A 21400-nucleotide genomic window follows, 5' to 3' on the forward strand; every position below is an offset into this window, starting at 1 on the left:
TTTGGAAAACTCAGCAGTGGCCACAGGACTGGAAAAGGTCAGTTTTCATTCCAATCCCAAAGAAAGGCAATGCCAAAGAATGCTCAAACTACCGCACAATTGCACTCATCTCACACACTAGTAAAGTAACGCTCAAAATTCTCCAAGCCAGGCTTCAGCAGTACATGAACCGTGAACTTCCAGATGTTCAAGCTGGTTGTAGAAAAGGCAGAGGAACCAGAGATCAAATTGCCAACATCTGCTGGATCATGGAAAAAGCAAGAGAGTTCCAGAAAAACATCTATTTCTGCTTTCTTGACTATGCCAAAGCCTTTGACTGTGTGGATCACAATAAACTGTGGAAAATTCTGAAAGAGATGGGAATTCCAGACCAACTGACCTGCCTCTTGAGAAATCTGTATGCAGGTCAGGAAGCAATGGTTATAACTGGACATGGAACAACAGACTGGTTCCAAATAGGAAAAGGAGTACGTCAAGGCTGTATATTGTCACCCCTCTTCTTTAACTTATATACAGAGTACATCATTAGAAACGCTGGGCTGGAAGAAGCACCAGCTAGAATCAAGATTGCTGGGAGAAATATCAATAACCTCAGATATGCAGATGACACCACCCTTATGGCAGAAAGTGAAGAGGAACTAAAAAGCCTCTTGATGAAAGTGAAAGAGGAGAGTGAAAAAGTTGGCTTAAAGCTCAACATTCAGAAAACGAAGATCATGGCATCCAGTCCCATCACTTCATGGGAAATAGATGGAGAAACAGTGGAAACAGTGGCTGACTTTATTTTTCTGGGCTCCAAAATCACTGCAGATGGTGACTGCAGCCATGAAATTAAAAGACGCTTACTCCTTGGAAGGAAAGTTATGACCAACCTAGATAGCATATTGAAAAGCAGAGATATTACCTTGCCAACCAAGGTCTGTCTAGTCAAGGCTATCATTTTTCCAGTGGTCATGTATGGATGTGAGAGTTGGACTGTGAAGAAGGCTGAGTGCCGAAGAATTGATGCTTTTGAACTGTGGTGTTGGAGAAGACTCTTGAGAGTCCCTTGGACTGCAAGGAGATCCAACCAGTCCATTCTAAGGGAGATCAGTCCTGGGTGTTCATTGAAAGGAATGATGCTGAAGCTGAAACTCCAGTACTTTGGCTACCTCAGTGAAGAGTTGACTCATTGGAAAGACCCTGATGCTGGGAGGGTTTGAGAGCAGGAGGAGAAGGGGACGACAGAGGATGAGATGGCTGGATGGCATCACTGACTCAATGGATGTGAGTCTGAGTGAACTCCGGGAGTTGGTGATGGACAGGGAGGCCTGGCGTGCTGTGATTCATGGGGTCGCAAAGAGTCGGACACGACTGAGCGACTGAACTGAACTGAACTGAAGCATATATGTACTAAAAATAGATACTATATAGAACTTTCTCGTTTCCTCTTTTATGCTTCATTTCAACACAGATTCCATTCTAACAGATAAATCAGATATTATTTTGCTTCTTTATTGCTTATTTTTATTTAAAAACCAGTATATTTGAGGAGGTTCAGTACATCTTCCACATTTCAGACTTTTTGAGAGGTTTGGCAGTAAGTTGGGGATATCATAAGACTCCTTGGAAATCAGTTCTTGTAAAAGAAAATGTTGGTGGTTTAAAAAATAAAAATTCAGACACAGATGGATCAAATTTATTTCCACACACATGAATTTGAATGTGAAGTGGTTGACCAAATGCATTTTGCACTCATCTAAATATAACTCTGAATAGTGAATTGAAAAAAAAATGCTGATTTGTGTGTTCTCTTGCTCTTCTAATATTTAGCCATTTACTAGTCAGTTTTTCTTTGATTTTTTTGGGGGGGCCTCACTGGAGTTGCATTTCCAAAGGTTGAGAAGAAAGTTTTAAAATATTCTTGTTAAAATTTTCTTAAATATTACTTCTTATAGAGGATGCTTCATATAGCCCGTGTCTCATCCCATCAGCCCGTCCATGACTTCAGTCATAGCTGCAGTAAAAAGCTCCAGAAAAGCTCAGCTTCCCCTGCAGCTGACCAAACCTATCTTTTTGTCCTATCTTTTCTTTAAGCTAACACCTTCAGTTCCTTCAGTGCTTATCCATGCGACTTAGTTTCCATAACTTGTGTTATCTTGTTTTTTCTCATCCTGTGAGTGCCCCCTCTTACAAGCTGGTGTGCAGAACCCAGACAAGACCCCAGGTCAAGGCACAAGAAATTATAATTGTGTTATTGTAGTCAATGAATATAATTTGTTTGTTTTCTGCATCCCACCTGCGATATTGTAATTTATAGGGAAAATATATATGTTTGGTTATCTGAATTTGGCCTTCAGCCACAATTCCTAGACAAGAGCTTCCCAAACATTTGGAATTTCCTGAGATAAGAGCAGTGAGATAATACTTGGACTCTTGTCCTCAATTCTTAAAAAAAACTCTTGTCCTCAGTTCTTCAAGGAAGGTGACTTTGGATCCCACTCAAGGTAGGGGCTGGTTGCCAACTATGCGATTAGAGGGTTGGAGCTTTGTCTCACCTCCTAATTTCCAGGGAAGAGGAGAGCGACTTGAGGTTGAATAGGACATTGCCCTATATATCTCTTCACATGGCTGTTGATTCAAATCCTCTAATATCCTTTTATAATACAGTAATCTAATGGGTAAATGAGTTTTCCTGAGTTCTGTGAGCCATTCTAGCAATTTAATCAAACCCAAAAAGGAAGTCATTGGAACCTCCAGTTTGTTAGTAGCATAAGTACCTTCCTGGGCTAACAACTAACATCTGAAGTGGAGGATGGTCTTGTAGGATCGAGTTCTCAGCCTGTGAAACATGGTGCTATCTTTTTTAGAATTAGAATAGAGTTGAATTCTCAGACACCGTGCTGGTGTCCTGAGAATTACTTGTTGGTGTGGGGAAGAATTGGCTTGTTGGTATGAGGAACACACCCCTGTTGGAATTGGGTCTGGAAATTCTTGTCACCACCTCAAAAGAGAAATGCCGCATTTATCTTTCCTCTTTCTCCCTAGCCATTCTCTAGCTCTAGGAGAACTAACCGCAGGTGGAGTTATTGTTGCCAAGGGACAGTATGGGCATGGAGACAGTATATGTGAGTTCCAGCTTCTATTCTTCAGGTGGGCAGCACTAGAAAGGCTGTCTAGGTGCCTCTCAGGAGACCCCAACACAGTCGAGCCTCCATTCTACAGGAATGACTTTGATTATGAGCCTTTTCCTTTTTCCTTCATCCTTATCTCACTCATTCTTGTTTTCTGAGACTACATTCCAGTTAAAGTACTTCCATCCTGACCCTTTTCTCAGATTCTGCATTCCAAAGACTCTAAACTAAGTCACTTATATTTGGCATTTTACCTATGACGTGGAATAGTACTTGGACTTAATAGAACAAAGATCAAGAAACATTCATTTCTATTTCTCATTGAGGTCTAACCAAATTTAAAGGGAAAAACAGTAAGTCATAACTTGTTATTCTGGTTCAGCAGTTCCTTTTCAGTGAGTATAATTACTTAGTCTAATTGATCATAAATAATATTTTGTGTTAACTACCATGTATGCTGACATGAAGAGAGTTATATGTATAGAAAAGAAAAATGTAGGTACTAATCCTGCCTACCAGAAGTTTACAAAATTATGGGAAAAATGAACACTATGAAATAATTAAACATCATATCAAATGAATGCAGATAAATATTCTGTAAATTCAATGATAAGCACTTTGAAGCTGTCAAAGATGGAAATAAACATAATCATATGTTCTCAATCAAAGGGAAGAAGCAAATATTAAAATAGGCTTTGTAGGGTGAAAAGTAATTATATTAACACACGAATGAACATATGTTATATGAATAATTTGGTCTACTTATAATTTTTTTCTTTTTTTTAACTTTTATTACATTTTCTTGGCTCATCCACTTTATTTAGTACAGGTAGCTACATTTGGAAAATCTTTTAATAAGATAAGAGCTTTGTATAAAGTTTTTTCTAATGTTGATGATTGATATTCTATTTTTAGAAATTTTAGAGAACTTTAAAGAGTAGCTATTTTCTTTTAAAAAATCTGTGGTGTATTGCTATACTACTGTTTAAATATTGCACATGTGCCTAAAAGTTTTCAAAATATGACAAAGACTTCTAATTTTCTGAAAGATTGAAGTAGCCAATCCAAGAGAAATGAGAAATCTCTAATAGAGGGCTATTTGAGCAGGACAATTTGATGATCACTTCTGAAACACTTTCTACAAAAATTATGATGAAATAATGTAAGATACCAACATAAGAAAGGATTTCAAAGTAGGCTAGTAACTGGCTCATGTTTCCAGTCCTAATAGTAATTTATTCTGCTCAATAGGAATAGAAAAGTAGATCAATACTTGTATAAGTAGAAAAGTAAAATTTTCAGTATTATAGACAAATGAAAAACCTAGAAATTTAGAATTGGAAGAACTTAATATCTACTGTAAATTCTTACTCAAAGAAAGTTACAACATCAAAATGGTGAAATAGAAAATTTCCATCATCTTGTTCCTAAAGAACCCTAGTATTGAGAATCTCACAAGTCAGAAGTCTAGTGTAGAAGTTCCAGAACACTGTTGGAGCAGAAAAAGAAAATCTGAGAATGTACACATTGAAAAGCATAAAAGGAAGAGTTTCACTTTACCCACACTACTCCTCCCCCAAGGCAGCATAACTCAGTGCCAAGAGAGATCTTCTTTGACCACAGTTTCTCCTACAGGGAACAGAGAGAGTCTGTGAGTGTGTTCCCAGCTTTCCCAGTTGTGTGGGTTGCTGCTAAAGAGACCCACTTCTTTCTCAACCTATCCAGAATACTGAAGTGTGCTGTATAACTAAGAGGTGGGGAGCAGCTGGAAAACTAGCAGTCAGGCTCTTGGTGGGCACTAAAGAGATGTGGATCCTACTAACTGTGTTGCAGACTCCATCAGGAAGCCCACCACAAGCTACTAGGGGTAACCTGCCTATTGGTCCTTCCAGCTGGCCCCCAGACTCCATTCACATCACCCACACACACTCCCACTTCGTGCGAGGTCATGCACTTGCCTTCAAGGGCAGCAGGGGCAAGCTTTTTCAGTAGACTAGTGAGCAAGCACAAAAGCTGGCTCAACTCCATGGGACTGAAAGAAGGCACACAAACCTGAGCATTCAGCATTGCCCTAGGGAAAGTGAATGGGCGACTGTCAGCATTCAGCCTGGTTTTGCCGGATCTAGAGGAGGTATACAATCTTAGCCTCAAGATCCCTAACAGGGCTGACAGAGGTATCTCTCTCCTGAAGCCAGTCAATAGAGATTGAAGTAGGCAAATGCTTCTTCATATGTGAAGAGAGCGATGCAAGTCATCAAAGACATGGCACACCACATAATGTCCTAGATACTGCTGCTGCTGCTAAGTCGCTTCAGTCGTGTCTGACTCTGCAACCCCAGAGATGGCAGCCCACCAGGCTCCCCCGTCCCTGGGATTCTCCAGGCAAGAACACTGGAGTGGGTTGCCATTTCCTTCTCCAATGCATGAAAGTGAAAAGTGAAAGTGAAGTCGCCCAGTCGTGTCCGACTCCTAGCGACCCCATGGACTGCAACCTACCAGGCTCCTCCGTCCATGGGATTTTCCAGGCAAGAGTACTGGAGTGGGTTGCCATTGCCTTCTCCGTCCTAGATATTAACACCACAGAAATGGAGATCTGCAGTTTGCCACATAAAATATTGGAACAAATAGTTGTTTTAAGAAATCTCAGTGAGCTACAAGAGTCAAAAAAAGACAGTTTAACAAACAAGAGACAATTCAAAAAAATCAGGAATCAAGAACACCTGATTTGTTGAACTTTCTGTGTATACATGTATTATGTACCAAATAGAAATTCTGGAGCAGAAGAATGCAATGAATGAAATGAAAAATGCAATAGAGAGCAAGAGTAGACTTGATCAAAGAATAGAAAGAATTGGTAAAGTAGAAAGCAGGTCATTTGAAATTATCCTGTCAGAGGCAAACAAGAAACAAAAGAATGAAAAAGAGTGAAGAAATCTAAGTGAACTATAGGAAACTATTAAAAGAAGTAATCTGTGCATCCCAGAAGGAGAAGAGATGGAAAAGGGGGCAGAAAGTTTATTATTTTAAAAGATGAGAATTTCTTAAATCTTGGGTGAGGTTTACAACTCCAAGTACATGAAACTTGCTGCTAAGTCGCTTCAGTCGTGCCGACTCTGTGTGACCCCATAGACGGCAGCCCACCAGGCTCCCCTGTCCCTGAGATTCTCAGGCAAGAACCCTGGAGTGGGTTGTCATTTCCTTCTCCAATGCATGAAAGTGAAAAGTGAAAGTGAAGTCTCTCAGTTGTATCTGACTCTTAGCAACCCCATGGACTGCAGCCCACCAGGCTCCTCCGTCCATGGGATTTTCCAGGCAAGAGTACTGGAGTGGGGTGCCATTGGCTTCTCTGACATGAAGCTTATAGCTCTCCAAAAAATTTCAACTCAAAAATATGTTCTACCAAGACACAATATAATAAAACTGTCTAAAATTAAGGACAAAGGGAGAATTTTTAGAAAGGCAAGAGAAAAATCTTCACATATAGGAGAACTCCCATGAGACTATGATTGGGTTTTGCAGCAGAAACCTTGCTGTCCAGGAAAGAGTAGAATATATTCAAAGTGTTTGAAGGAAAAAATAGTCACTACAGAAAATAGTGTGGAGGTTCCCAAGAAAATTAAAAATAGAGCTACTCTGGTGGTTTCATTGTTAAGTTGTGTCCAGGCCTTGCAACTCCATGGACTGCAGCCAGCCAGGTTCCTCTGTCCATGGGATTTCCCAGGTACGAATATTGGAGTGGGCAGCCATTTCCTTCTCCAGAGGATATTCCTGACCCAGAGAACTACCCTGTGAGCCACAAGTTCCACATCTGGGTAATTATCCAAAGAAAAAGAAAACACCTATATTCATTAAAGTATTATTTACAACAGCCAAGATAGGGAAACAACCAACTGTCCATTAATGGATGAATGAATAAAGAAAATGTGGTATACATATAGATCTTCCTTAACTTATGATGGGATTATGTCCTGATAACTCCATCATACATTAAAAATATTGTAAGTTGAAAATGCATTTAATATACCTACCTACTGATCATCAAATTTAGCCTCGCCTGCCTTAAACATGTTCAGAACACTTGCATTAGCCTAGAGTTGGGCATAATCATCTAACACAAAGACTTTTATAATAAAGTATTGAATATCTCCTGTAATTTTTTAAATACTGTACTGAAAGTGGAAACCAGAATGGTTGCAAGTGTATTTACCATTGTGATCGCATAGCTCACTGGGAGGTACAGCTAGCTGCTGCCACCCAGCATCAGCAGAGTATGGTAACAAATATCACTAGACCAGGAAAAGATCAAAATTCAATTTGTTTCTACTAAATGAGTTTTGCTGTAGCACCATCATAATGTTGAAAAATTATAGAAGTTGAACTATCATAAGCTAGGGACCATCTGATATAATGGACTATTATTCAGCCATGAAAAGAAAGAAATTCTGCCATTTGTGACAGCAGAGATGGAAATTTAGGGATTACGTTTAAATGAAATGAATCAGAGAATGACAAATACTGTATGATCTCAGTTATCTATGAAATTTTAAAAATTAAAACTCAAAGAAACAGAGAGGTTGTCAGGGTCTAGAGGTAGAGAAAAGGGAAGATGTTGCCAAAGAATACAAGCAGGGTTGTAAGATGAATAAGATCTGGGGATATTATGTACAGTACAGTAACTAGTGAATGATGCCATATATTTTTTGTGCCACCTTAGTCTTATTGGGAGAAGGCGATGGCACCCCACTCCAGTACTCTTGCCTGGAAAATCCCATGGACGGAGGAGCCTGGTAGGTTGCAATCCATGGGGTCTCGAAGTCAGACACGACTGAGCAACTTCACTTTCACTTTTCACTTTCATGCATTAGAGAAGGAAATGGCAACCCACTCCAGTGTTCTTGCCTGGAGAATCCCAGGGACAGGGGAGCCTGGTGGGCTGCTGTCTCTGGGGTCGCACAGAGTCAGACACGACTGAAGCGACAGCAGTAGCAGCAGTCTTATTGATAACCTATATCCACTTTAAAAAATGTACAATGTGAGAGTTGCAAGTTAAGTTTTATTAGGGGCAAAATGAGTACTGCAGCCTGGGAGACAGCACCTCAGATAGCTCTGAGAAATTGCTCCAAAGAGAACAATGGGAAGGATAAGTGATATTGATGAATGGAGAGTACATGCAACCAAGCACATATTTTTTTCAGAAAGTTTCTGCTAGTCTTGTGAAGCTTCTGCTAGTCATGAGAAATAGTCCTCACCATGAAGGGTTTTAGTATTTTAGTAGATATGAAGAGATACAAGAGTAGGGCTTGTAAAATCAGCTCCTGAAATATATAACTATCTGAAGACCTGTCCTGCCATTTTTTCCAGAGCACAAAGTTCCTCATTTCTTCTATCCTCCCTGAACTCCTTCAGGGGGTGATAAAGGCCAGCATCAGCATCATATGATTTAATCCTTGAAGAGATACATGTTAAGCACCCATGTTGTTATTGTTGTTGTTGTTCAGCCCCTAAGTCGTGTCTGACCCTTGGACTGCAGCACGCCAGACTCCCCTGTCCTCCACTAGCTACTGGAGTTTGCTCAGATTCATGTCCATTGAGTTAATGATGCTATCGAACCATCTCATCCTCTGCTGCCTTTTCTCCTTATGCCTTTAATCTCTCCTAGCATCAGGGTCTTTTCCAGTGAGTCATCTCTTCAAATCAGGTGGCCAAAATATTGGAGCTTCAGCTTCAGCATCGGTCCTTCCAATGAATATTCAGGACTGATTTCCTTTAGAATTGACTGGTTGGATCTCCTTGCTGTCTAAGGGACTCTCAAGTATCTTCCCCAGCACCACAGTTCCAAAGCATCAATTCTTTGGTGCTCAGGATTCTTTATGGTCCAGTTCTCATATCCATACATGACTACTGGAAAAACCATAGTTTTGACTAGACAGACTTTTGTTGGCAAAGTGATGTCTCTGCTTTTTAATACACTGTCTAGGTTTGTCATAACTTTCCTTCCAAGGTGCAAGCTTCTTTTAATTTCATTGCTGCAGTCACTGTCTGCAATGATTTTGGAGCCCAAGAAAATAAAGTCTCTCACTGTTTCCATTTTTTCCCCATCAATTTGCCACAAAGTGATGGGGTTGAATGCCATGATCTTAGTTTTTTTAATGTTTAGTATTAAGTCAACATCCGCTGGATACTCATAAAAGCAAGAGAGTTAAAAAAACATCTATTTCTGCTTTATTGACTATGCCAAAACCTTTGACTGTGTGGATCACAATAAACTGTGGAAAATTCTGAAAGAGATGGGAATACCAGACCACCTGACCTGCCTCTTGAGAAACCTGTATGCAGGTCAGGAAGCAACAGTTAGAACTGGACATGGAACAACAGACTGGTTCCAAATAGGAAAAGGAGTACGTCAAAGCTGTATATTGTCACTATGTTTATTTAACTTATATGCAGAGTACATCATGAGAAATGCTGGGCTGGATGAAGCACCAGCTGGAATCAAGATTGCTGGGAGAAATATCAATAACCTCAGATATGCAGATGACACCACCGTTATGGCAGAAAGCAAAGAAGAATTAAGAGCCTCTTGATGAAAGAGGAGAGTGAAAAAGTTGGCCTAAAGCTCAACTTGCAGAAAACGAAGATCATGGCATCTGGTCCCATCACTTCATGGGAAATAGGTGGAGAAACAGTGGAAACAGTGTCAGACTTTATATTTTGGGGCTCCAAAATCACTGCAGATGGTGATTGAAGCCATGAAATTAAAAGACACTTACTCCTTGGAAGAAAAGTTATGACCAATGTAGATAGCATATTGAAAAGCAGAGACATTACTTTGACAACAAAGGTCTGTCTAGTCAAGGCTGTGGTTTTTCCAGTGGTCATGTATGGATGTGAGAGTTGGACTATAAAGAAAGCTGAGCGCTGAAGAATTTATGCTTTTGAACTGTGGTGCTGGAGAAGATTCTTGAGAGTCCCTTGGACTGCAAGGAGATCCAACCAGTCCATCCTAAAGATCAGTCCTGGGTGTTCACTGGAAGGACTGATCCTGAAGCTCAAACTCCAATACTTTGGCCACCTGATGTGAAGAGCTGACTCATTTAAAAAGACCCTGATGCTGGGAAAGATTGAGGGCAGGAGAAGAAGGGGACGACAGAGGATGAGATGGTTGGATGGCATCATCAACTCAATGAACATGGGTTTGAGTGAACTCCGGGAGTTGGTGATGGACAGGGAGGCCTGGCGTGCTGTGGTTCATGGGGTCGCAGAGAGTCAGACACGACTGACAACTGAACTGAACTGAACTGAACTGAGTTTTAAGTCAGCTTTTTCACTCTTCTCTTTCATCTTTATGAAGAGTCTCTTTAGTTACTCTTCACTTTCTGCCATAAGGGTAGTGTCATCTGTGCATCTGAGATTATTGATATTTCTCCCAGCAACCTTGATTCTAGCTTGTGACTCATTCAGCCTGGCATTTCGCATGATGTACTCTTCATAGAAGTTAAATAAGCAGGGTGACTGTATGCAACCTCGACATACTCCTTTCCCAATTTTGGACCAGTCCATTGTTACATTTGCAGTTCTAAATGTTGCTTCTTGACCTGCCTACAGCTTTCTCAGGAGACAGGTAGGATGGTCTGGTATTCCCATCTGTTTAAGTTTCCACAGTTTTTATGATCTACACAGTCAAAGGCTTTAGCGTAGTCAGTGAAGTAGAAGTAGATGTTTTTCTGGAATTCCCTTACTTTTTCTGTGATCCAACAAATGTTGGCAATTTGATATCTGTTTCCTCTGCCTTTTCTAAATCCAGCTTGTATATCTGGAAGTTCTTGGTTCTTGCAGGTACTGTTGAAGCCTAGCTTGAAGGATTTTGAGAATTACCTTGTTATCATGTGACATTAATGCAATTGTTCAGTAGTTTGAATATTCTTTGATATTGCCCTTCTTTGGGATTGAAATGAAAACTGACCTTTCCAGTCCTGTGACCACTGCTGAGTTTCCCAAATTTGCTGGCATATTAAGTGCAGCACTTTCACAGCATCTTCTTTTAGGACTTGAAATAGCTCAGCTGGAATTCCATCATCTCCACTAGCTTTGTTCTTAGTAATGTTTCCTAAGGCCTACTCGACTTCACACCCCAGGATGTCTAGCTCTTCGTGAGTGAGCACAGCATCTGGAGCATTAAGAACTTTTTTGTATAGTTCTGTGTATTCTTGCCGCCTCTTCTTAATAGCTTCTGCTTCTGTTAGGTTTCTGTCCTTTATTGTGCCTATCTTTGCTTGAAATGTTCCATTGGTATCTCTAATTTTCTTGAAGAAATCTCTAGTCTTTCCCATTCTATTGTTTTCCTCTATTTCTTTGTACCTATCATTGAGGAAGCCATTCTTATCTCTCCTTGGTATTCTTTGGAACACTGCACTCAGATGGGTATATCTTTCCTTTTCTCCATTGCCTTTCACTTCTATTCTTTTCTCAGCAATTTGTAATACTTTTTCAGACAACCATTTTGCCTTTTGGCATTTATTTTTCTTGGGGATGGTTTTGATCATTGCCTTCTGTACTATTTTACATCCCTCCATCCATAGTTCTTCAGGACTCTGTCTATCAGATCTAATCTCTTGAATCTATTTGGCACTTTCACTGTATAATCATAAGGGATTTGCAGACCTACAAGACCTTCTAGGACTAATATCAATAAAAGATGTCCTTTTCATCACAGGGGATAGGAATGCTAAGTAGGAAGTCAAGAGATACCTGGAGTAATGGGCAAGTGTGGCCTTGCAGTACAAAATGAAGCAGTGCAAAGGTGAACAGAGTTTTGCCAAGAGAATGCAGTGGTCTTAGCAAACACCCTCTTCCAATAACTCATGAGATGACTCTACACATGGACATCACCAAGTCAATACCAAAATCAGATTGGTTATGTTCTTTGCAGCCAAAGATGGAGAAGTTCTATACAGTCAGCAGAAACAAGACTGGGAGCTGACTATGGCCCGGATCATGAATTCTTTATTGAAAATTTCAGACTTATATTGAAGAAAGTAGGGAAACCAGTAGGCCATTTAGATATGACCTAAGTCAACCCCTCCATCTAGAATTCAATAACTTTTTTACTAGTTAAGGTATTACTCCTCTTTTGTCTCATTCTATGCAGTGATAATATGAAAATTAAAACATATAATCTACTTACCTCAGATTTTTCATATCAAGATTCACAGTATGAATATTCATAAGTACATTTAAACAATTTATCAAATCAAAAATAAGAATAATGCTTTTTAAATTTAAATACATATATGGTACTATGGTGTTGTGTTGTGGTGTGTACTCCAACTATGGTGTACACAGAAGACTCAAAAGAAGACTTGAGTTGGGCATGACTTACTCAAGTCATGCTTAAGACTCAAGCCATGACTTACTCAAGTCATGCCCAAGACTTACTTGAGTATTGACTCAAGACTCAAGAGAAGACTCTTGAGAGTCCCTTGGACTGCAAGGAGATCCAACCAGTCCATCCTAAAGGAAATCAGTCCTGAATATTCATTGGAAGGACTGATGCTGAAGCTGAAAATCCAATACTTTGGCCACTTGATGCGAAGAACTGACTCATTTGAAAAGACCCTGACGCTGGGAAAGATTGAAGGCAGGAGGAGAAGGAGACAACAGAGGATGAGATGGTTGGATGGCATCACCAACTTTATGGACATGAATTTGAGCAAGCTCCGAGAATTGGTGTTGGACAGGGAAGCCTGTCATGCTGCAGTCCACGGGTTCGCAAAGATTCATACACGACTGAAGTGATGGTACTGTAGTCTTTTTAATCCTTTTCTATAATCTCATGCTCCAGTCTGAGAACTAATTATGTTTCTCATGGATCTTCAGTATCACATGTCAAGCATCTAACTTGTTTAAACCAGTTTCAGCATGTTCGTATTTCCAGGAAGCTAATTTCTTAAGCATCTCAATTGTTTAATATATCTGCTATTGTTAAGCTGTTTTTGTACAGATGTATCTGAAAGCCCCTACTTACTTTGAAATTATTGCCTGTTTCACCAAATGAGTTACAGAACTTGGTTCAGTACAGAAATTTGTTTCCGTTTTGAGTTGATAAACCTCTGTATCTGATCTCCAGAGCTTATTTTAATACTTTTACATGAGATTGCCTGACACTTATATAGTAATTTAAAACTCTGTGATTAGGAGTACAAGGTGTGTAGACAGATCTGAGTTTGAATCCCAGTTCTGCCATTAGTTTGTCATATGGTATCTGCCATTGCTTAATCTCACTGAACTCATCTCCTCATCCAAAAATGGAGAAAGGAACTGTACCTACAACCTGAAAGAGATACATTATCAAACTTTATAATGACTTTGCTCCCAAGTATTTTGCTGCTAAGTCACTTAAGTCGTGTCCGACTCTGTGCGACCCCATAGATGGCAGCCCACCAGGTTCCCCCGTCCCTGGGATTCTCCAAGCAAGAATACTGGAGTGGGTTGCCATTTCCTTCTCCAATGCATGAAAGTGAAAAGTGAAAGTGAAGTCGCTCAGTCGTGTCCGACCCTCAGTGACCTCAAAGACTGCAGCCTTCCAGGCTCCTCCATCCATGGGATTTTCCAGGCAAGAGTACTGGAGTGGGGTGCCATTGCCTTCTCCGCCCAAGTATTTTAGAGGCCCACTATTAGGTTAATATCAAGGAAAGAGAGAGACATTGTTGACTAAACAAAGCGTGGTGCATTGAATCAGGACTGAGGGTGGCTACGGACTGCAACAAGATGTACCTGGTGTTTAAAACACTCAAAGTAGTAGCAGCTGTGCCCAGTGGAGCAGTAAAAATAATGAGAAGTGCTACACACATTATACTTCACCCAAGGGACCCAAGAAAATATTTTATTGGGGAAAGCATTTTGCCTGGGGTTCGAGGACCCACATTAGTAGGTAATGGCTACCACACAAGGGAACTTAAGAATTGTTATAAATGAGATCATATCTATAGCCCATAGGCTGACAATACCTAGGAAAATTCAAGTTGCATCTATGAAGATATAATGTGACATGAAAGTCACTCAGTCATGTCCAACTCTTTGTGGCACTCAGGCTCAGTAATTGTGACGCACAGGCTTAGTTGCTGAGAGGCATGTGTAGTCTTCCTGGATCTGGGATCAAATCCATGTCCCCTGCACTGGCAGGCAGATTCTTATTCACTGTACCACCAGGGAAATCTGGAACCTCATTTTTAAATAGAGTCTATCACCTGTGGTTTTTTTGAAGTTGGGCTTTTGTGTATAAGCATCTCGTTCAGTTGGTAAGTCATGCACAACTCTTTGTGACCCCATGGACTGCAGCACTTCAGGCTTCCCTTACTTCATTATCTCCCAGAGTTTGCTCAAACTCATGCCCATTGAGTTGGTGATGCCATCCAACCATCTCATCCTCTGTCACCCCCTCTTCCTATCCTGCCTTCAATCTTTCCCACCACTGGGGTCTTTTCCATTGAGTTGTCTCTTCGTATCAGGTGACCAAAGTACTGGAGCTTCAGCTTTAGCATCCATCCTTCCAATGAATATTCAGGGTTGATTTCCTTTAGGATTGATGGCTTTGATCTCCTTGCTGTCCAGGGGACTCTCAAGAGTCTTCTCCAGCACCACAGTTTGAAAGCATCAATTATTCATTGCTCAGCCTTTTTATGGTCCAACTCTCACATCCATCCTGGCATAACTATGGTTATAATATATAATAATAGTGTACCATTGGAGAAGACTCTTGAGAGTCCCTTGGACTGCAAAAAGATCTAACCAGTCCATCCTAAAGGAAATCAATCCTGGGTGTTCATTGGAAGGTCTGATGTTGAAGCTGAAACTCCAATGCTGTGGCCACCTAATGAGAAGAGCTGACTCACTTGAAAAGATCCTGATGCTGGGTAAAATTGAGGGCAGGAGCAGAAGGGGATGACAGAGGATGAGATGGTTGGATGGCATCACCGACTCAATGGACATGAGTTTGGGTGGGCTCCTGGAGTTGGTGTTGGACAGAGAGGCCTGGCGTGCTGCGATTCATGAGGTTGCAAAGAGTCAGACACAACTGAGTGACTGAACTGAACTGAATGTATGTATTGCATGTGCTCAGTTGCTCAGTCATGTCCAACTCTTTGCAACCCCATGGACTGTAGCCCAACAGGCTCCTCTGTCCATGGGATTTTTCCAGGCATGAATATGGGAGTAGATTGACATTTCTTCCTCCAGGGGATCTTCCTGACCCAAAGATGGAACCCACATTTCTTGCCTCTCCTGTGTTGGCAGGTGGATTATTTACCACTGAGCCATCATGCACTATGTAAATTTGTGTAACAGGTTATAAACTAGCTACATAACCATTATTTTTACATTTATAACTAACTTCATTTTGACCACAGAATTTAGTTCTTTCCTCCGGATTTCCCAGTCCTTATACTACCCACACCTGAAGTCCTGCTTGACTCTCTCAGCTTCATCATCTCACATCCATCCAGGCAATCAGTTTTGGCAGTCAACTGATTCATTTTTCTCAATGTCTTACATTTGTCTTTTGTAATCCATTACTTTGCCATCCTGCAGTTTATATCCTTCTCACTCATTTCTGGGCTCTTCAATTGGTCTCCCAACTGACCTTCCTGCCAATCCTCATTCTACCCCCACATGCTGCAGGACTGAGCTTTATTTGATCATGAACTTTATTTGAGCATACAATGCCAGCAATTTCCACTTTATGCAAAATAAATTCAAAATTACTCATCCTAGCCCCTCCACATACTGGCTTCCACATACTTGAATTCTTACTGGTCTTGTACGCGTTAACCATCAGCTCCTGTCCGATTGACCCAAGCTATCATCTTCACATTTCTAGGGAGAAATGTGATTTTCTGCAGGTTATGCCTGGAATGAAACTCCACCTCCTCTATAAAGTCAGTTCTACAAACATCAGTCTTCTGAGAGTTCTCACTCCTCTGAACTCTTAGAGCATTTACTGTTAACATCATTCATTCAGTAATGAATCATCTTGTTTCACTGTAATTCCTTTCTGTTTTTTCTTGTATCTTTTAACTGTTCTCATTCCCTTGTCTTGTTTCATAAAACTAGATTATAAGCTCACAAATTAAATCCTTGCAGTCTTCATTATTTAGGACACCTAATACAAAAACTGGGCTCAGTAATTACATTCTCAGTATTTTTACTTTGCTTTTGGATAGATCATCATAACCAAGAGGTATAGTGTTAAGTCATTTTTTCACATTGTTACCATTTTTTTCTTTATTTAAAAAGATAGGATCACAGAGATAAAATTTGAGAGAAATAAATTGATTAGTCCAAATGGACATAAATTCTCAAAAAAAAAAAAAACAAACTCTAGCCATGTTCTTTTACTGACATTAATTTAAAATAATGACCATTCATTAACATAAGTTGCCCATTGTTTTACACTGCAAAAGCAAAGAGTACATTTTTTCTTTCTCTGTTGACATCCCAGAAATTTAGAATTTTAGTATCGCATATCTGTTTTGAGACTATAAAGGGGGTTGCAGTATGCAGTATGATAGTTTCAAGGAAAACAGTGTGTTCTTAGTAAACTACTGTTAAAGGCATGGAGATGAATGAATGTATTTTGCCAAGTACAACATTGAGAAGTGCTCCAATGAAGCAGTGAGCAGTTTCCACTCTAGGGGTTTACCTTAATCTTATGAAAACCTCCACCCAGGCCCCCAGCTTTCTTTCTTTTTTTTTTTTAAGCTCCCTGTTTTCTCTTTTTCCTCCCAGCTTTATTATAGTGACAAATAAAATTTATTCACTTCCATCTTCACTTCCCCTAAAATTGAGTGATGACGTCTACATGCACACAACAGATATGAATGTTTTATCCTTGATTCCAAACATGCACGAAGGTTTTGCTTTCTCTTCTGACATCGATCATACCTCAAATCTGCTCTGCTGAACAAACTTCCAGTGTCATCCTTGTACTCACCTAGCATCTACCCCCTAGGCAGACTGTGATTTGTACTTAGCTTTGACTCTGAAAGCCACACTGGCCTCATCTCCTCAAGAATTGATATGACACTTCTTCATTTTATATTTTTTCAAACCAAATGCCTGGAAAGGTTTATCAATCTGTTAAGTACCACAGCAAGTTGGAAACAAACCTAGACTGGAATTCTATTAATTCAGGAAGCATAAAATATTAACTCTAAAGTATATTGACGTATCTTGGTTACATATATTTATATATGTATGTGTGCGCTATATGTTTAGTTGCTCAGTCGTGTCCAGCTCTTTGCAACCCCATGTCTTCTTCCAGGTTCCTCTGTCCATGGGGATTCTCCAGGCAAGAATACTGCAGTGGGTTGCCATGCCCTCCTCCAGGGGATCTTCCTGACCCAGGTTTCGAACCCAGGTCTCCCACATTGCAGGCAGATTCTTTACCATCTGAGCCACCAGGGAAGCCCTTATATATGTATATGTAAATATATATTTGTATATCTGCTGCTGCTAAGTCACTTCAGTTGTGTCTAACTCTGTGTGACCCCATAGACGGCAGCCCACCAGGCTCCCCCATCCCTGGGATTCTCCAGGCAAGAACACTGGAGTGGGTTGCCATTTCCTTCTCCAATGCAGGAAAATGAAAAGTGAAAGTGAAGTCGCTCAGTTGTGTCCGACTCTTAGCAACCCCATGGACTGCAGCCCACCAGGCTCCTCCGTCCATGGGATTTTCCAGGCAAGAGTACTGGAGTGGGGTGCCATCGCCTTCTCCATGTTTATATCTACTCATATATAAATGGCTCCCAGAAATGTAATTTTCTTAACCAGTTAAGTAATTAATGGCTAAATTCATACTAAATGAATAAATAAATAAATAACCTAAGGATGTAATTAGTCCACTTTGAACATCAATCTTTAGTGGAAAATATGAAATCTGTTAGCCTATCAAGTATTTGGCAAAGACTTCAATGAATGCTAAACCTCTTTAAAGATTGGTAAACTATATATATTATCATGTATTCTTTGTGATGACAAAGAAAGATTCCTTTTAGATCATGGATGAAAGTGAGATTAAAACTTTTTAGTTTTATAATTGGAAATTTGGCTGTGAATCACACAAACTTAATATTTTAGGGCCCGGCCTATTAACCAACATTAAAGTTAAAGGGCTGTCTAACTGCTTTTAAGTAGTTAATAAAAGAAGTGCAATTGACCATATAATCAGAAACTCAGATTCTTACAGTTAATTATAAAAGACAATGACAAAATTAAATACTTACTCTGATTCAATGCCTGTGGTTTAAAGAAGCTAGGATGTTAATATGTTTTAGCTATAAACGTAGTCATCAGTATCTCCTTCAACTACATATATATGTCTCCTTCAACTATGTATGTAGAAGTATCTCCTTAAAAATGCTGTCAATCAAAATGTGCTTCCTGGCTAGATGGCAGGCGGGCAAGACTGCTGGGTATGCACCGTCCTCAAATCCACAAACAAGAGAGCAGGTCCTCTGTGCCTCTTGGGCCTCTGGTCCACACCATGGCAGATTCTGGGTGCCTCTGGGCCCCCGGCTGCTGACTGACTTCTCACTCACCAGAAAGGGATTTCTCCTGTTTGCTGAGAATATATTGTGCCTGGTGATTCTGATCTGCTTTCGTGCCTCGACAGCAGGGTACTCCTTTTCAGTGACAGAGATGATCTTTGCCACTATCTTTGTTGTCTACATGTGTGACCTGCACACCAAGATACAGATCATCAACCAGCCTTGGAGTGATTGCTTCTGAACCCTTGTAGTGATCATCCTCTACCTGATCACCTCCATTGTGGATTGTGGTGCTTGTCAAGAGAGGAAACAACTCCAAAATCACAGCGGGGGTATTGTCCTTATGCGCTGTGTAACTCTTTGATTATGATGCCTACATTACCTTCCCCTTCCCTGATAGCTCAGTTGGTAAAGAATCTGCCTGCAATGCAGGAGACCCCACTTCGATTCCTGGGTAGGGAAGATCCCCTGGAGAAGGCATAGGCTACCCACTCCAGTATTCTTGGGCTTCCCTTGTGGCTCAGCTGGTAAAGAATCTGCCTGCAGTGCAGGAGACCTGGGTTTGATACCTGGGTTGGGAAGATCCCTGGAGAAAAGAAAGGCTACCCACTCCAGTATTCTTGGGCTTCCCTTGTGGCTCAGCTGGTAAAGAATCTGCCTGCAGTGCAGGAGACCTGGGTTTGATACCTGGGTTGGGAAGATCCCTGGAGAAAGGAAAGGCTACCCACTCCAGTATTCTGGCCTGGAGAATTCCATGGGCTGTATAGTCCATGGGGTTGCAAAGAGTCAGACAGGACTGAGCAACTTTCACTTTCACTTGTTGCTGCAAAGACATATAGCAGCCCCTACTGACCCTGCAGATGGCTGGATATAGGTGAACTGTCTTCATTTCTCTCAGCAACCTGCAAATAAACCTTGAAATAACTCCTCCCCACTCTTACAACACTCCCAGTCAACTCCCAGGCTCCTGTTGAGGTAAAAGTGCCTTTATCATAAGAATTTGTCTTCTAGCCTGCCAATCAATGCTCCTGGGTATGTCTGCCTTTATGGGTGTGCCTAGGTCCGCCTTCTGCAGTATCCAGACAGACATCAGTTCTGCCTGGACAGTGCCCCCACCTAAGAAACAAAATGACAGAAGAGGGTACCTCAGATTTGAGACTATAGGCCCCATGTTGTAACCCACTCTAAATAACACCCTCAGGGTATATGTGGGGTGAAGAGTGTTCTGTAGGGGAATAAATAAATACGAGGCAGATTATTGAGCTTCCCAAGTGGTTCTAGTGGTAAAGAACCCAGTGGCAATGCAGGAGACATAAGAGATGCTGGTTAGATCCCTGGTTTGGGAAGATTCCTGGGAGAAGAGAAAGGCTACCCACTCCAGTATTCTTGCCTGGAGAATTCCATGGACAGAGGAGCCTGGCAGGCTATGGTCCATAGGGTCGCAAAGAGGTGGACATGACTGAAGCGATTTAGCATGCACACATGCAGATTATTAGAAAAACTATTACTGCTATTGGCTGTAATACTGAGATGCTATAATATCAAGCATTTTCATTCATTATTTTCATCCTTAAAACAACTCATTAGAACTGATTCAAATGTATTCTTTTTAATGGCTGAGTAATACTTCTTTGTGTATATGTACCACAGCTTTCTTATCCATTCATCTGCTGACAGACATCTAGGTTGCTAGTTCTAATGAGGTGGATGAAACTGGAGCCTAGTATACAGAGTGAAGTAAGCCAGAAAGAAAAATACCAATACAGTATACTAATGCATATATATGGAATTTAGAAAGATGGTAACAATAACCCTGTATACGAGACAGCAAAAGAGACACTGATGTATAGAACAGTCTTTTGGACTCTGTGGGAGAGGGAGAGGGTGGGATGATTTGGGAGAACGGCATTGAAATATGTATAATATCATATATGAAACAAGTCGCCAGTCCCGGTTTGATGCACGATACTGGATGCTTGGGGCTGGTGCACTGGGACGACCCAGAGGGATGGTATGGGGAGGGAGGAGGGAGGAGGGTTCAGGATGGGGAACACATGTATACCTGTGGCAGATTCATTTTGATATATGGCAAAACCAATACAGTATTGTAAAGTTAAATAAAATAAAATTTAAAAAAATTATCAGAGATGTTAAAATGACAACAAAAAAAAAACAACTCAATGAGGTTGACACTATTAATTACATTTTGTATGTGAGCAAACTGAAGCTCATAAATGATGGGTGACCCGCTTAAAGTCACAGAACTGTTAAATGGCAGAGTTGGGATTCAGGCCTGGGTCTTTCTAGTTCTAAAGATTACATCTTTTGATTATACCATACTTCTAGAATACAGTTTTTCTAAGATTGAGGTGGAAAAGACTGAGGATAAGAGAATGACAAAGTAGATAACGTAGTCAGGCATTTATTTGAGACTTGAAAAAAATGACATAAATAACAGAAATGGCAGAAAACACATGTAGTTATATGGTGAATAACAAATACACTTAGTTATATATTGAAACAATTTGCTGCTTTTAACTTTATAAATCTTAAAAGCTTCCAAGATTTATACTTAGGTAACCCATTCAGCCACACATGCTCACTCTGCTAAGCATCGAAAATGAGAAATACATACAATTCATCAAATAAGAATTTAAATTTTGCTTCAACTGGACTTGGAATTTAAATAGATGTGTTGAACTGAGGGCATACAGTTTAGGATTAGCTATTCCTTGGAGTGCATGC

General features: G+C 40.5%; 1 protein-coding gene and 1 pseudogene across 2 annotated transcripts in view; one reads left to right on the plus strand and one right to left on the minus strand.

Moving 5' to 3' along the window:
* PPP1R1C (protein phosphatase 1 regulatory inhibitor subunit 1C) overlaps window positions 1–21400 on the minus strand; it is a 121195-nt gene that overhangs the window by 79151 nt on the left and 20644 nt on the right. The window lies entirely within an intron of this gene.
* LOC101907472 (proteolipid protein 2-like) lies at window positions 18580–19529 on the plus strand (annotated as a pseudogene).

This window comes from Bos taurus, chromosome 2, assembly GCF_002263795.3.
Source record: "Bos taurus isolate L1 Dominette 01449 registration number 42190680 breed Hereford chromosome 2, ARS-UCD2.0, whole genome shotgun sequence".
Taxonomy (NCBI): domain Eukaryota; kingdom Metazoa; phylum Chordata; class Mammalia; order Artiodactyla; family Bovidae; genus Bos; species Bos taurus.